Source organism: Arachis ipaensis, chromosome B5 (genome assembly GCF_059453495.1).
Source record: "Arachis ipaensis isolate K30076 ecotype BB chromosome B5, ASM5945349v1, whole genome shotgun sequence".
NCBI classification, from domain to species: Eukaryota; Viridiplantae; Streptophyta; class Magnoliopsida; order Fabales; family Fabaceae; genus Arachis; species Arachis ipaensis.
The window spans coordinates 113,373,385-113,389,374 of record NC_142440.1 but is presented as its reverse complement, the minus strand read 5'-3'; the positions used below and the strand labels follow the sequence as shown (position 1 = coordinate 113,389,374).

Sequence of the window (15,990 nt, the reverse complement as noted above, 5' to 3'; positions counted from 1 at the left end):
ACCCTTGTTTAAGAGCTCTCCGGCATATCTTTGCCCATTTGAACCTTTCATTATATTTTCCTGTCAGTATGAGTCACTAAACCTCCTAGGTTAAGGTTAGGAGCTCTACTGATTTTCATGGATTAATAAAAGTACTACTGTTCTATTCAATTTATGTGTGATTTTATTCTAAGATGTATCTTCGTTCTTCAATCTTATGAATGAGATGAACTGTGACAAGTTATCTCCATTCTACATGGGTTCAGTGTGAGTCTTTAATCAGAGATCACTGAACCACAAGCTTGATTATACATCTCTTAGATGGCTAATCCACGACTTCGTTGGAGACTTCTCAAAACACCAGTTCAGTAGAGGCACGGGGAGATTAGAGTCTTTGTGGTAGAGGCTAGAACTAAGGCGCAACATTCTCAGAGTTCCGGAAGATTCGACCTTGTCTGTGGCATTTTGAGTAGGATCATCAAGGGGGATGAACTGCAGGAGCTTCACCCTCATTCAGATTGGACGCACACTAAACCTGCCGTTCGGCCTGAGAGAGGAAGATTGGCGGCCATTGAACCGGTGCTGATCACTTATAGCCTGCCATGGAAGAAACCACTCACAATTAAAGAAGACAGTAAGAAAGGTTGATCCAAAAGAATGAAGCATCTCCGAAGCCTCAACCATCTTCTTATCATTGAATTTACAACCACTGAGTAAATTTATCTTTATTTAGTCTTTATGCGTTTTCACAACATACATCTTTTCTAATTGCCTGACTAAGATCTACAAGGTGTCTATAGCTTGCTTCAAACCAACAATCCTCATGGAATCGACCCTGACTCGCCTCAGGTATTACTTGGACGACCCAATGAACTTGCTGGTTCAGTTGTGCGGAGTTAATTTCCGTGCACCAAGTTTTTGGCACCGTTGTCGGGGATTGTTCGAGTTTTGAACAAACTAACGGATTATCTTGTTGCTTAAATTAGGTACCTTTTACTGTTGTGTTGAGTCTTTTATTTTCTTTTTCAAAAAAAAATAAAAAACTTTCAAAAATATTTTCTTTTCTTTATTAATCATTGTCTTTTGTTTGAGTCTTTTGTTTTTGTTCTTGGTAAAAGTTTCGAATTTTTTGGTGTCTTTTTCTAAAAATTTTCAAAAATTGTGTCTTTTGTTTGATTCTAGTGTCAAGTTTTAAGTTTGGTGTCTTTTATGTGTTCATCTTGTTCTTTGAATTTTAGAAATTCTTCTTAGTGTTCTTGTTCTTTTTTCTTTTCTTGTTTTGATCCTAAAAGTTTTAAGTTTGGTGTCTTTTAGTTGTTTGTTTTCCTAATTTTCGAATTCTAGTGTCCTTTGATCTAAAAATTTTAAGTTTGGTGTCTTTTAGTTGTTTTTCTCTTTCTTCATTAAATTAAAAAAATAAAAAATAAAAAATATCTTTTCTACATTTAATCATAATTTTCAAAAATCTTACCTAATTTAATTTCAAAAATTTTTAAATTTGGTATTCTCTTATTAGTAAAGTTAAAAATTTAATTTTTAAAATCTTATCTTTTTTTTTTTCAAATCTTATCTTTTTAATTTAAAACTTTTCTATCTTATCTTCTTTTAAATTTTAATTTCAAATCTTTTTAGAACTTTACTATCTTTTCAAATTTAATTTTCAAATCTTTAATTTTATCTTATTTCAATTTTAAAATTCAAAATCAAATCTTTTTCAAAATCTTTTCAAATTCTTATCATATCTTTCCTAATTTCAAAATTTTAAAATCAAATCTTTTTCTAATCTTCTATCTTATCTTGTTTTCAAATCTTTCTTAATTAGTTACTTGTTTTCTCTCTCTTCTTTTTCAAAACTTCCTAACTACTTTTTCTCTCTTCTTTTTCGAAAACTTCTCTTTTATTTCTCTCTCTTCTTTTTCAAAAATCTTCTTTCAATTTTCAAAATCTTTTTAGTTAATTAGCTTTTAATTTCCTCTTTGATTAACAATTAAAATAAAACAAAAATATTTTAATTCTAGTTTCTCCTTTTACTTCTAATTTTTGAATTCTCTACCCCCCCTTTATTTAAATTCTCTCTCTCTTCTTCTATCTTCATTCTTCTTTTCTTCTTCACATCTCACTGGAAGTCCTCTATACTCAGGCATAGAAGCTTTCTTTTCTTGTTTATGAGCAGGAACAGAGATAAAGAACCTCTCTTTAATCCTGACCCTGAACCTGAGAGGACCCTAAGGAGATGTTTACAACAAGCTAAAGCACAACACTCCAGAGGAAACCTCACAGAGATTTTCGAACACAAAGCTGAAAACATGACAACTGAGCCTAATAATGAAGGAGATGCAAGGAAGGTTCTTGGTGATTTCACTGCACCAACTTCTGACTTCTATGGAAGAAGTATCTACATACCTGCTATTAGAGCAAACAACTTTGATCTAAAGCCTCAGTTAGTCTCTCTAATGCAACAGAATTGCAAGTTTCATGGACTTCCACTAGAAGATCCACATCAGTTCCTGGCTGAATTCTTGCAAATCTGTGATACTGTTAAGACCAATGGAATGGATCCTGAGGTCTATAAGCTTATGCTTTTCCCTTTTGCTGTTAAGGACAGAGCTAGGATATGATTGGATTCTCAACCAAAGAAAAGCCTAGACTCTTGGAAAAAGTTTGTCAATGCTTTCTTGGCCAAGTTCTTTCCACCTCAAAGGATGAGTAAGATCAGAGTGGAAGCTCAAACCTTTAGACAAAAAGAGGGTGAATCTCTTTATGAAGCTTGGGAAAGATACAAGCAACTAATCAGGAGATGTCCTCCTGACATGCTCTCAGAATGGTCTATCTTAGGTATCTTCTATGATGGTCTGTCTAAGCTGTCCAAGATGTCCTTGGACTATTCTGCAAGTGGATCACTCCACTTGAAGAAAATGCCTAAAGAGGCACAGAAACTCATTGAAGTGGTTGCAAACAACTAATTCATGTACACTTTTGAGAGAAACCCTGTTAACATTGGGATAGCTCAGAAGAAAGGAGTTCTAGAGGTTGATTGGTGCACGAAATTGTGATCTCCAGGCTCGAACAAATCCTGGTAATGGCTCCAAAGCTTGGTGCTCTGATCTTAATTCATAATTGTCACAACTTCGATACAACTAACCAGCAAGTGCACTGGGTCGTCCAAGTAATACCTTACGTGAGTAAGGGTCGAATCCCACGGAGATTGTTGGTATGAAGCAAGCTATGGTCACCTTGCAAATCTCAGTCAGGCAGATATAAAGTGATAATGGAGTTTTCGAATTTAATATAATAAAATAGGGGTAGAGATACTTATGTAATTCATTGGTGAGAATTTCAGATAAGAGAGTGGAGATGCTTTTCGTTCCTCTGAACCTCTGCTTTCCTGCTATCTTCATCCAATCAGTCTTACTCCTTTCCATGGCTGGCTTTATGCAAGGGCATCACCGTTGTCAGTGGCTACATCCCCTCCTCTCAGTGAATAATATGCTCACGCACCCTGTCACGGCACGGCTATTCATCTGTCGGTTCTCGATCATGCTGGAATAGGATTCACCCTCCTTTTGCGTCTGTCACTAACGCCCAACAATCGCGAGTTTGAAGCTCGTCATAGTCATTCAATCATTGAATCCTACTCAGAATACCACAGACAAGGTTTAGACCTTCCGGATTCTCTTGAATGCCGCCATCATTCTAGCTTACGCCACGAAGATTCTGGTTAGGAGATCTAAGAGATATTCATTCTAGCTTAATTCATGTAGAACAGAAGTGTTTGTCAGGCACGCGTTCATAAGGGAGAAGGATGATGAGCGTCACACATAATCATCACCTTCATTACGTTCTTGGGTGCGAATGGATATCTTAGAAGCGAAATAAGAAGAATTGAATAGAAAACAGTAGTACTTTGCATTAATCTTTGAGGAACAGCAGAGCTCCACACCTTAATCTATGGAGTGTAGAAACTCTACCGTTAAAAATACATCAGTGAAGGTCCAGGCATGGCCGAGATGGCCAGCCCCCTAAAACGTGATCAAAGGATCATAAGGTAATCCAAAGATGCCTAATACAATAGTAATAGGTCCTATTTATAATAAACTAGCTACTAGGGTTTACATGAGTAAGTAATTGATGCATAAATCCACTTCCGGGGCCCACTTGGTGTGTGTTTGAGCTGAGCTTAAGTGTAGCACGTGCAGAGGCCATTTGTGGAGTTGAACGCCAGTTTCTGTGCCAGTTTGGGCGTTCAACTCTGGCTTTGGATCCTTTTCTGGCGCTGGACGCCAGATTTGGGTAGAAGTCTGGCGTTGAACGCCAGTTTACGTCGTCAATTCTTGGCCAAAGTATGGACTATTATATATTTCTGGAAAGCCCTGGATGTCTACTTTCCAACGCAATTGGAAGCGCGCCATTTCGAGTTCTGTAGCTCCAGAAAATCCACTTTGAGTGCAGGGAGGTCAGAATCCAACAGCATCAGCAGTCCTTTTTCAACATCTGAATCTGATTTTTGCTCAAGTCCCTCAATTTCAGCCAGAAAATACCTGAAATCACAGAAAAACACACAAACTCATAGTAAAGTCTAGAAATGTGAATTTAACACAAAATCTATTAAAAACATCCCTAAAAGTAACTAGATCCTACTAAAAACATACTAAAAACAATGTCAAAAAGCGTATAAATTATCCGCTCATCACAACACCAAACTTAAATTGTTGCTTGTCCCCAAGCAACTGAAAATCAAAATAGGATAAAAAGAATAGAATATACTATAAATTCCAAATTATCAATGAAACAGAGCTTCAATCATATGAGCGGGACTTATAGCTTTTTGCCTCTTGAATAGTTTTGGCATCTCACTTTATCCATTGAGGTTCAGAATGATTGTCATCTATAGGAACTCAGAGTTCAGATAGTGTTATTGATTCTCCTAGTTCAGTATGATGATTCTTGAACACAGCTATTTTATGAGTCTTGGCCGTGGCCCTAAGCACTTTATTTTCCAGTATTACCACCGGATACATAAATGCCACAGACACATAATTGGGTGAACCTTTTCAGATTGTGACTCAGCTTTGCTAAAGTCCCCAATTAGAGGTGTCCAGGGTTCTTAAGCACACTCTTTTTTTTTGCTTTGGACCTTGAGTTTAACCGCTCAGTCTCAAGTTTTCACTTGACACCTACACGCCACAAGCACATGGTTAGGGACAGCTTGTTTTAGCCGCTTAGACCAGGATTTTATTCCTTTAGGCCCTCCTATCCACTGATGCTCAAAGCCTTGGGATCCTTTTTATTTGCCCTTGCCTTTTGGTTTTAAGGGTTATTGGCTTTTTGCTGCTTGCTTTTTCTTTTTCTTTCTATTTTTTTTTTCGCCTATTTTTTTTTTTCTGCAAGCTTTGTTCTTTGCTGCTTTTTATTGCTTCAAGAATCATTTTTATGATTTTTCAGATTATCAAATAACATGTCTCCTAGTCATCATTCTTTCAAGAGCCAACATATTTAACATTCTTAAACAACAACTTCAAAAGACATATGCACTGTTCAAGCATACATTCAAAAAACAAGAAGCATTGTCACCACATCAATATAATTAAACTAAGTTCAAGGATAAATTCGAAACTCATGTACTTCTTGTTCTTTTGAATTAAAACATTTTTCATTTAAGAGAGGTGATGGATTCATAGGACATTTATAAATTTAAGACATAGTTACTAACTACTAATGATCATGTAATGAAGACACAAACACAGATAAGCACATAACATAGAAAACGAAAAACAGAAGAAATAAGAACAAGGAATGAATCCACCTTAGTAATGGTGGCGTTTCCTTCTTGAGGAACTAATGATGTCCTTGAGCTCTTCTATGTCTCTTCCTTGTCTTTGTTGCTCCTCCTTCATTGCTTTTAGATCTTCTCTGATTTCATGAAGGATGATGGAGTGCTCTTGATGTTCCACCCTTGGTTGCTTCCAATAATTGTGTGGAAGAAAATGTATCCCCTGAGGTATCTCAGGGATCTCTTGATTTGCAGTCAAATGTTCTACCACTGAGCTATAGACCCTTGATGGAAGCTTTTGTCTTCCCTTTCCTCTTTCTAGAGGTTTCTCTGGCCTTAGGTGCCATCAATGGTTATGGAAAAAACAAAAAAGCTATGCTTTTACCACACCAAACTTAGAATGTTGCTCGCCCTCGAGCAAAAGAAGAAAGAATAGAAGAAGAAGAGGATATGGAGGAGATGGATGGCTGTGTGTATTCGGCCATATGGGTGGGATTGGGTGGGGAAGAGATGTTGAATTTTTTAAGGTAAGTGGGTGTATGGGTGTGAGTGGTAAATGGAAGACAGAAGGGATGAGTGTTTATTGGGAATAGAGGATGATTGAGAAGAGAGAAGAGAGTGAGTGAAGGTAGGTGGGGATCCTGTGGGGTCCACAGATCTTGGGGTGTCAAGGCATTTACATCCCTGCACCAATTTAGGCATGCAAAATGCCCTTGCACACAACTCTGGGCGTTCAGCGCCAGGTTGGTGCCCATTTTGGGCGTTCAACGCCCCTTTGCTGCCATTTCTGGCGTTGAACGCCAGAACCATGCTTGTTCTGGGCGTTCAGCGCCAGGATGCTCCCATTCTGGGCGTTCAGCGCCAGAACTATGCTCTGTTCTGGGCGTTCAGCGCCAGGCAGATGCTCCTCCAGGGTGTGATTTTTCTTCTGCTGTTTTTGATTCCATTTTCAATTTTTATATTTATTTTGTGACTCCACATGATCATGAACCTACAAAGACATATAACTAAGAAAAATATAGTTAGATAAATAAAAATTGGGTTGCCTCCCAACAAGCGCTTCTTTAATGTCAATAGCTTGACAGTGGGCTCTCATGGAGCCTCACAGATGTGCAGAGCTTTGTTGAGACTCTCCAACACCAAACTTAGAGTTTGGATATGGGAGTTCAACACCAAACTTAGAGTTTGGTTGTGGCCTCCCAACACCAAACTTAGAGTTTGACTGTGGGGGCTTGGGTTAACTCTGCTTGGAGAGAAGCTTTTTCTGCTTCCTCTCCATGGTTGCAGAGGGAGATCCTTGAGTTTTAAACACAAGGGAGTTCTCATTCCATTGAAGGAATGTTTCACCTCTGTCAACATCAATCACAGCTCTTGCTGTGGCCAGGAAAGGTCTTCCTAGGATGATGGATTCATCCTCTTCCTTTCCAGTATCCAGGACTATGAAATCAGCAGGGATGTAAAGGCCCTCAACCTTTACTAATACATCTTCTACTTGTCCATAAGCCTGTTTTCTTGAGCTGTCTGCCATCTCCAGTGAGATTTTAGCAGCTTGCACCCCATAGATTCCCAGTTTCTCTATTACAGAGAGGGGCATGAGGTTTATTCCTGAACCAAGGTCACATAGAGCCTTAAAGATCATGGTGCCTATGGTACAGGGTATTATGAACTTTCCAGGATCCTGTCTCTTTTGAGGCAATGTCAGTTGATCCAGATCACTTAGTTCATTGATGAACAAGGGAGGTTCAACTTCCCAAGTATCAATGCCAAATAATTTGGCATTCAGCTTCATGATTGCACCAAGAAACTTGGCAGTTTGCTCTTCAGTAACATTCTCATTCTCTTCAGAAGAGGAATATTCATCAGAGCTCATGAAGGGCATAAGGAGGTTCAATGGAATCTCTATGGTCTCTAGATGAGCCTCAGAGTCCTTTGATTCCTCAAAGGGAAGCTCCTTATTGATCACTGGACGTCCCAGGAGGTCTTCCTCCTTGGGATTCCCGTCCTCTCCTCTCCTCACAGGTTCGGCCATGGCGCTTATGTCAATGGCCTTGCACTCTCCTTTTGGGTTCTCTTCTGTATTGCTTGGGAGAGTACTAGGAGGGATTTCAGTGATCCTTTTACTCAGCTGGCCCACTTGTGCTTCCAGATTTCTAATGGAAGACCTTGTTTCATTCATGAAACTTACAGTGGCCTTAGATAGATCAGAGACTAAATTTGCTAAATTAGAAGCATTTTGTTTAGAGTTCTCTGTCTGTTGCTGAGTGGATGATGGAAAAGGCTTGCTATTGCTAAACCTGTTTCTTCCACCATTGTTAAAGCCTTGTTGAGGCTTTTGATCCTTCCATGAGAAATTTGGATGATTTCTCCATGATGAGTTATAGGTTTTTCCATAAGGTTCACCTAAGTAATTTACCTCTGCTATTGCAGGGTTCTCAGGATCATAAGCTTCTTCTTCATGAGAAGCCTCTTGAGTACTGTTGGATGCAGCTTGCATTCCATGCAGACTCTGAGAAATCATATTGACTTGCTGAGTCAATATTTTATTCTGAGCCAATATGGCATTCAGAGTATCAACTTCAAGAACTCCCTTCTTCATAGGCGTCCCATTACTCACAGGATTCCTTTCAGAAGTGTACATGAACTGGTTATTAGCAACCATGTCAATGAGTTCTTGAGCTTCTGCAGGCGTTTTCTTTAGGTGAATGGATCCACCTGCAGAAGTATCCAATGACATCTTTGATAACTCAGATAAACCATCATAGAATATATCCAGGATGGTCCATTCTGAAAGCATGTCAGAAGGACACTTTTTGATCAACTGTTTGTATCTTTCCCAAGCTTCATAGAGGGATTCACCTTCTTTCTGTCTGAAGGTTTGAACATCAGCTCTAAGCTTGCTCAGCTTTTGAGGAGGAAAGTACTTGGCTAAGAAAGCCGTGACCAGCTTATCCCAAGAGTTCAGGCTGTCTTTGGGTTGAGAATCCAACCATAATCTAGCTCTGTCTCTTACAGCAAAAGGGAAAAGCATGAGCCTGTAGACTTCAGGATCTACTCCATTAGTCTTAACAGTATCACATATCTGCAAGAATTCAGTTAAGAACTGAAAGGGATCTTCAGATGGAAGTCCATGAAACTTGCAGTTCTGCTGCATCAAAGAAACTAATTGAGGTTTCAGCTCAAAGTTGTTTGCTCCAATGGCAGGAATGGAGATGCTTCTTCCATGTAAATTGGAATTAGGTGCAGTGAAGTCACCAAGCATCTTCCTTATATTATTATTATTTTCGGCTGCCATCTCCTTTTCCTGTTCGAAAATTTCTGAAAGGTTATCTCTGGATTGTTGTATTTTAGCTTCTCTTAATTTTTTCTTCAGAGTCCTTTCAGGTTCTGGATCTGCTTTAACAAGAATGTTCTTGTCCTTGCTCCTGCTCATATGACAAAGAAGATGGCACAGAAAAAACAGTAATAATAATATGGATCCTTTATACCACAGTATAGGGATCCTTGTGTTAGTAGAAGAAAATAAGGGAAGAAAATCTGAACTCAGAGAGAGAGGGGGTTCGGATTTTTGGAGAGTTGAAGGAAAGATGTTAGTATATCAATAAACAAATAGAAGAAGATGAGAGGGGGAAGTGAATTTTCGAAAACAATTTTTGAAAAAGAGTTCGTGATTTTTGAAAATAGTTTTTGAAAAAGGTTAGTATTTTTTTTCGAAATTTTTTTTTTTAAATCAAAAATAAAAATAATTAGTTAATAAAAAAGAAATTTTTGAAAAAGAGGGAAGATATTTTCGAAAATTAGAGAGAGAGAGAGTTAGTTAGGTAGTTTTGAAAAAGTTAAGAAACAAACAAAAAGTTAGTTAGTTGGTTGAAACAAATTTTGAAAAGGTAAGAAGTTAGGAAGTTAGAAAAGATATTTTGAAAAGATATTTTTGAAAAAGATAAGATAAGAAGATATTTTTGAAAAGATATGATAGGAATTAGTTTTTGAAAAGGATTTGATTTTTAAAATCACAATTAATGACTTGATTCATAAGAAATCACAAGATATGATTCTAGAACTTAAAGTTTGAATCTTTCTTAACAAGCAAGTAACAAACTTCAAATTTTTGAATCAAAACATTAATTGATTATGTTATTTTCGAAAATTTGGTATAAAAAATAAGAAAAAGATTTTTGAAAAATATTTTTGGAATTTTCGAAAATAACTAAGAATTTTGAAAAAGATTTGATTTTTGAAAAAGATTTTGAAAAAGATAAGATTTTCAAATTGAAAATTTGATTTGACTCATGAAAAACAATTTGATTTTCAAAAATTTTTGAAAAAGTCAATCCAAATTTTCGAATTTGATGAGAGAAAAGAGGAAAGATATTTTTTTTATTTTTGAATTTTTATGATGCAAGAGAAAAACACTAAAAAGATGCAATGCATGAAATTTTTGAATCAAAACAATGAATGCATGTATGAATGATATGAATGTCAAGATGAACACCAAGAACACTTTGAATGTCAAGATGAACATCAAGAACATATTTTTTGAAAAAATTTTTTTTTGATGCCAAGAAAACATGTAAGACACCAAACTTAGAATTCTTTAATGCTTAGGCACTAAGAATTCAAAAATGCATATGATAAACATGAAAAGACACAAAACAAAAAATCATCAAGATCAAACAAGAAGACTTACCAAGAACAACTTGAAGATCATGAAGAACACTATGAATGTATGATATTTTCGAAAAAATGCAAGATGCATATGCAAGTGACACCAAACTTATGATATGACTCAAGACTCAAACAAGAAACAGAAAATATTTTTTATTTTTATGATTTTCTAAATTTTTTTTTCGAAAATTATATGAAAAAGAAAAATTAAGGATTTCAAAATTTTTAACATGAATTCCAGGAATCTTGCCATGTTAGTCTAAAGCTTCAGTCCAGGAATTAGACATGGCTCACTAGCCAGCCAAGCTTTCAATGAAAGCTCCAGTCCAAAACACTAGACATGGCCAATGGCCAGCCAAGCTTCAGCCTTTAACACGAGAGTATATTGCTCTTTGATAACAAATTGCAAGCCTCAGTCCAAATAAATTTAGACATGACTTTACAGCCAGCCAGGCTTCAACATGCTTCATGAAACACTAGAATTCATTCTTAAAAATTTTGAATAAATTTTTGAAAACATTTTTATATAAATTTTTTTTTCGAAAACATATGAGAAAGTTTTGGAAATATTTTTGAAAGATTTTTGAAAACAAAACAAAAAGAAAATTACCTAATCTGAGCAACAAGATGAGCCGTCAGTTGTCCAAACTCGAACAATCCCCGGCAACGGCGCCAAAAACTTGGTGCACGAAATTGTGATCTCCAGGCTCGAACAAATCCTGGTAATGGCTCCAAAGCTTGGTGCTCTGATCTTAATTCATAATTGTCACAACTTCGATACAACTAACCAGCAAGTGCACTGGGTCGTCCAAGTAATACCTTACGTGAGTAAGGGTCGAATCCCACGGAGATTGTTGGTATGAAGCAAGCTATGGTCACCTTGCAAATCTCAGTCAGGCAGATATAAAGTGATAATGGAGTTTTCGAATTTAATATAATAAAATAGGGGTAGAGATACTTATGTAATTCATTGGTGAGAATTTCAGATAAGAGAGTGGAGATGCTTTTCGTTCCTCTGAACCTCTGCTTTCCTGCTATCTTCATCCAATCAGTTTTACTCCTTTCCATGGCTGGCTTTATGCAAGGGCATCACCGTTGTCAGTGGCTACATCCCCTCCTCTCAGTGAATAATATGCTCACGCACCCTGTCACGGCACGGCTATTCATCTGTCGGTTCTCGATCATGCTGGAATAGGATTCACCCTCCTTTTGCGTCTGTCACTAACACCCAACAATCGCGAGTTTGAAGCTCGTCACAGTCATTCAATCATTGAATCCTACTCAGAATACCACAGACAAGGTTTAGACCTTCCGGATTCTCTTGAATGCCGCCATCATTCTAGCTTACGCCACGAAGATTCTGGTTAGGAGATCTAAGAGATATTCATTCTAGCTTAATTCATGTAGAACAGAAGTGTTTGTCAGGCACGCGTTCATAAGGGAGAAGGATGATGAGCGTCACACATAATCATCACCTTCATTACGTTCTTGGGTGCGAATGGATATCTTAGAAGCGAAATAAGAAGAATTGAATAGAAAACAGTAGTACTTTGCATTAATCTTTGAGGAACAGCAGAGCTCCACACCTTAATCTATGGAGTGTAGAAACTCTACTGTTAAAAATACATCAGTGAAGGTCCAGGCATGGCCGAGATGGCCAGCCCCCTAAAACGTGATCAAAGGATCATAAGGTAATCCAAAGATGCCTAATACAATAGTAATAGGTCCTATTTATAATAAACTAGCTACTAGGGTTTACATGAGTAAGTAATTGATGCATAAATCCACTTCCGGGGCCCACTTGGTGTGTGTTTGGGCTGAGCTTAAGTGTAGCACGTGCAGAGGCCATTTGTGGAGTTGAACGCCAGTTTCTGTGCCAGTTTGGGCGTTCAACTCTGGCTTTGGATCCTTTTCTGGCGCTGGACGCCAGATTTGGGTAGAAGGCTGGCGTTGAACGCCAGTTTACGTCATCAATTCTTGGCCAAAGTATGGACTATTATATATTGCTGGAAAGCCCTGGATGTCTACTTTCCAACGCAATTGGAAGCGCGCCATTTCGAGTTCTGTAGCTCCAGAAAATCCACTTTGAGTGCAGGGAGGTCAGAATCCAACAGCATCAGCAGTCCTTTTTCAACCTCTGAATCTGATTTTTGCTCAAGTCCCTCAATTTCAGCCAGAAAATACCTGAAATCACAGAAAAACACACAAACTCATAGTAAAGTCCAGAAATGTAAATTTAACACAAAATCTATTAAAAACATCCCTAAAAGTAACTAGATCCTACTAAAAACATACTAAAAACAATGTCAAAAAGCGTATAAATTATCCGCTCATCACTGACACTCTGAATGTCATATTTACTCAGAATAAGATCTTAACACAATAGGTCAACATGATCTCTCAGCATTTGACTGGAATGCAAGCTGCAACTAGCAGCATTCAAGACACCTCCTATGGAAAAGATGCTTATGATCCTGATCAACCCGTGATGGAAGAGGTGAATTACATGGGAGAACCCTATGAAACCACCTACAGTCATTCATGGAGAAATCATCCTAATTTTTCATGGAATGATCAACAGAAGCCTCAGCAAGGCTTCAACAACACTCAAGGTGAAAGAACCCAAAATAGGTTCAACAACAGACCATCATTCCCACCTTCTCAGCAACAGACGGAGACTTCTAAGCAGATCCTTTCTGACTTAGCAACCATAGTCTCTGAACTCTCTAAGACCACTCACAATTTCATAACTGAAACTAGGTCCTCCATTAGAAATCTAGAGGTACAAGTTGGTCAGCTGAGCAAGAGAATCCCTGAGACTCCTCCCAACACTCTTCCTAGTAACACTGAAGTTAACCCAAGAGAAGAGTGCAAGGCCATCACTGTAGAAGTTGAGGCCGAATCTGAAGGAGAATCACTGGCGTTAAATGCCAGTAAGGAAGCCCCTACTGGGCGTTCAACACCCAAAATGGCAAAAAAAGCTGGCGTTCAAGGCAGTAACTGGGCGTTCAACGCCCACAAAGGCAGCATCACTAGCGTTGAACGCCAGCCAGGGAATAGTGGCTGGGCGTTCAGCGTCCACAAAGGCAGCATCACTGGCGTTGAACGCCAGCTATGGGGTAGTAGCTGGGAGTTCAACGCCCACAAAGGCACAACAACTGGCGTTGAACACCAGCAAAGGGACACAAGCTGGGCGTTCAATGCCTAAAGAGACACAAGTCCTGGCAGTAAATGCCACAATAGGAGTAGTTGGGTACCCTAAGCCCATTGAGAACTCTCCTGTTAAAGAACTGATGAAACCCAAGGTTCATGAGGAGCCCATTGAAGTTCCATTGAATGCTTGGTTGAAGAGAATGGAATTTGAAGAATACTCTTCCTCTGATGAGGAAGAGGAAACTAGGGAGGAAAAAATTGCTCGGTACCTAGGAATTCTGATGAAGCTGAATGCCAAGTTATTTGGCACAGAGATATTGGAGGAAGAACCTCCAATACTCACCAAGAAACTCAATGCCTTGGTTCATCAGAAGTTACCTCAGAAGAAGCCAGATAAGAGAAGACCAAAGGGCCATGAGAGAAGAACAAAGAGTTATGAGGAAAGAACAACAGAGGCAGGGGCGTGACACAGAAGAAATTAAGCACTCCATTAGTGTGAAGGTTCACAAGAACTGATTCCCCTAACTATATGCTTGTGGTGTGAATGTGTCAAGTGAAAAGCTTGAGACTGAGCAGTTAAAGTCATGATCCAAAGCAAAAGAGTGTGCTTAAGAACTCTGTACACCTCTGACTGGGGATTCTAGCAAAGTTGAATCACAATCCAATAGGGTTCACCCAGTTAAGTGTCTGTGGCATTTATGTATCCGGTGGTAATACTGAAAAACAAAGTGTTTAGGGCCACGGCCAAGACTCTAAAGAAGCTTTGTTAAAAATAAAAAAGAACTAAACTAGGAGAGTCAATAATATCATCTGGATTTTAAGTTCCTAAAGATGCCAACTATTCTGAGCTTTAATAGATAGTGAGATGCCAAAACTATTTAGAAGCAAAAAGCTACTAGTCCCGCTCATCTAATTGAAACTGAGTTTCATTGAAAACTCTGAGATTTATTGTATCCTCCTCTTCTTTTTATCCTACTTTGTTTTTGGTTGTTCGGGGACAAGCAACAGTTTAAGTTTGGTGTTCTGATGAGCGGATATTTTATACGCTTTTTGGCATCATTTTCATATAGTTTTCAGTATGTTTTGTTTAAGTTTTATTATGTTTTCATAGGTTTTAGTGCAAAATTCACATTTTTTTATTCTACTTTGAGCTTGTGTGTTTTATGGTGATTTTAGGTATTTTCTGGTTGAAATTGAGAAATTTGAGTAAAAGTCTGATTCAGAGACAGAGAAAGCACTGCAGATGCTGTCCGGATCTGACCTCCATGCACTCGAAAGAGATTTTCTAGAGCTACAGAAGTCCAAATGGCACGCTCTCAACGGCTATGGAAAGCTAACATTCAGGACTTTTCAGAAATATATAATAGTCCATACAATTGTATTATAATAATATTATGATATTTCAAAAATAAAATAATTGTATTTTAATAAATATTTATTAAAATTAACAAGTATTAATAAATAATTTTTTTGTTTTTATATTATTATAATATTATTTTCTATTATAATATTATTTTGTTTTAGTTCATAATCATTAAAAGTAATAAATAAAATAATTAATAATAAATATTATTATCTGAATTTCTATTGTGATATTATAATTTTCAAAAATAATATTATTTTATTTTAATAAATACTTAATACAATTAATAAATAATATAAATATTAATAATTTGTTTTTTGAATTTATTGTTATTATATTTTTCTGTTATAATATTTTTTATTTTAATTTATAATTATTAAAATTAATAAATAATATAATTAATAAAAATATTATTTTGTGATTTTTTTTCTATTATAATATTATAATTTTTTGGAAATAATATTATTTTATTTGAATAAATCATTATTGAAATTAATAAATAATAATAAATATTTTTTTTGGATTTAATGTTATTATATGTTTATGTATTTATAAAATTTTTTATTTTAATTTGTAATTATTAAATGTAATAAATAATATAATTAATATTAAATATTATTTTGTGGATTTTTGTTATAGTATTATGATTTTTTAAAAATATTATAAATGTTAATAAATAATATAATTAATGAATACAATAATTGCTAAATAAAATTTTCTGATTTAATGATATAATATTATTATTATTTGAACGTTAATAAATATATATTGGTTGGACCAGGCTAACAGGAATTTTTTTGTCCTATAAAATTGATTCACTGGAGATGTGGCATCCGACGGTTGATCAGGCCTTACAAACAACGAGATTCTACCAAATCTCAAGAATTGGAGAGATCAAAGAACTTTCTGCATTGCTAGTTGCTCTTGTGAAAAGGTAGAGGTTGCAGGTTCACACTTTTGTATTGCCAGTCGGTGAGGTTATGGTGACACTCAAAGATGTGGTACACATATATCGCCTACCGATTGATAGGGGTTGTGATCGGATGGATGGATAATAGTCATG

At 36.8% G+C, this 15,990-nt stretch overlaps 1 non-coding gene across 1 annotated transcript; it reads left to right on the top strand.

Annotated features, from left to right (window-relative positions):
* The first annotated feature begins 8,537 nt into the window (after window positions 1–8,537).
* LOC148565407 (small nucleolar RNA R71) lies at window positions 8,538–8,645 on the top strand. Its single transcript, XR_015884296.1, has one exon. It is a non-coding gene; the product is annotated as a small nucleolar RNA R71 (small nucleolar RNA).
* Window positions 8,646–15,990: the final 7,345 nt, after the last annotated feature.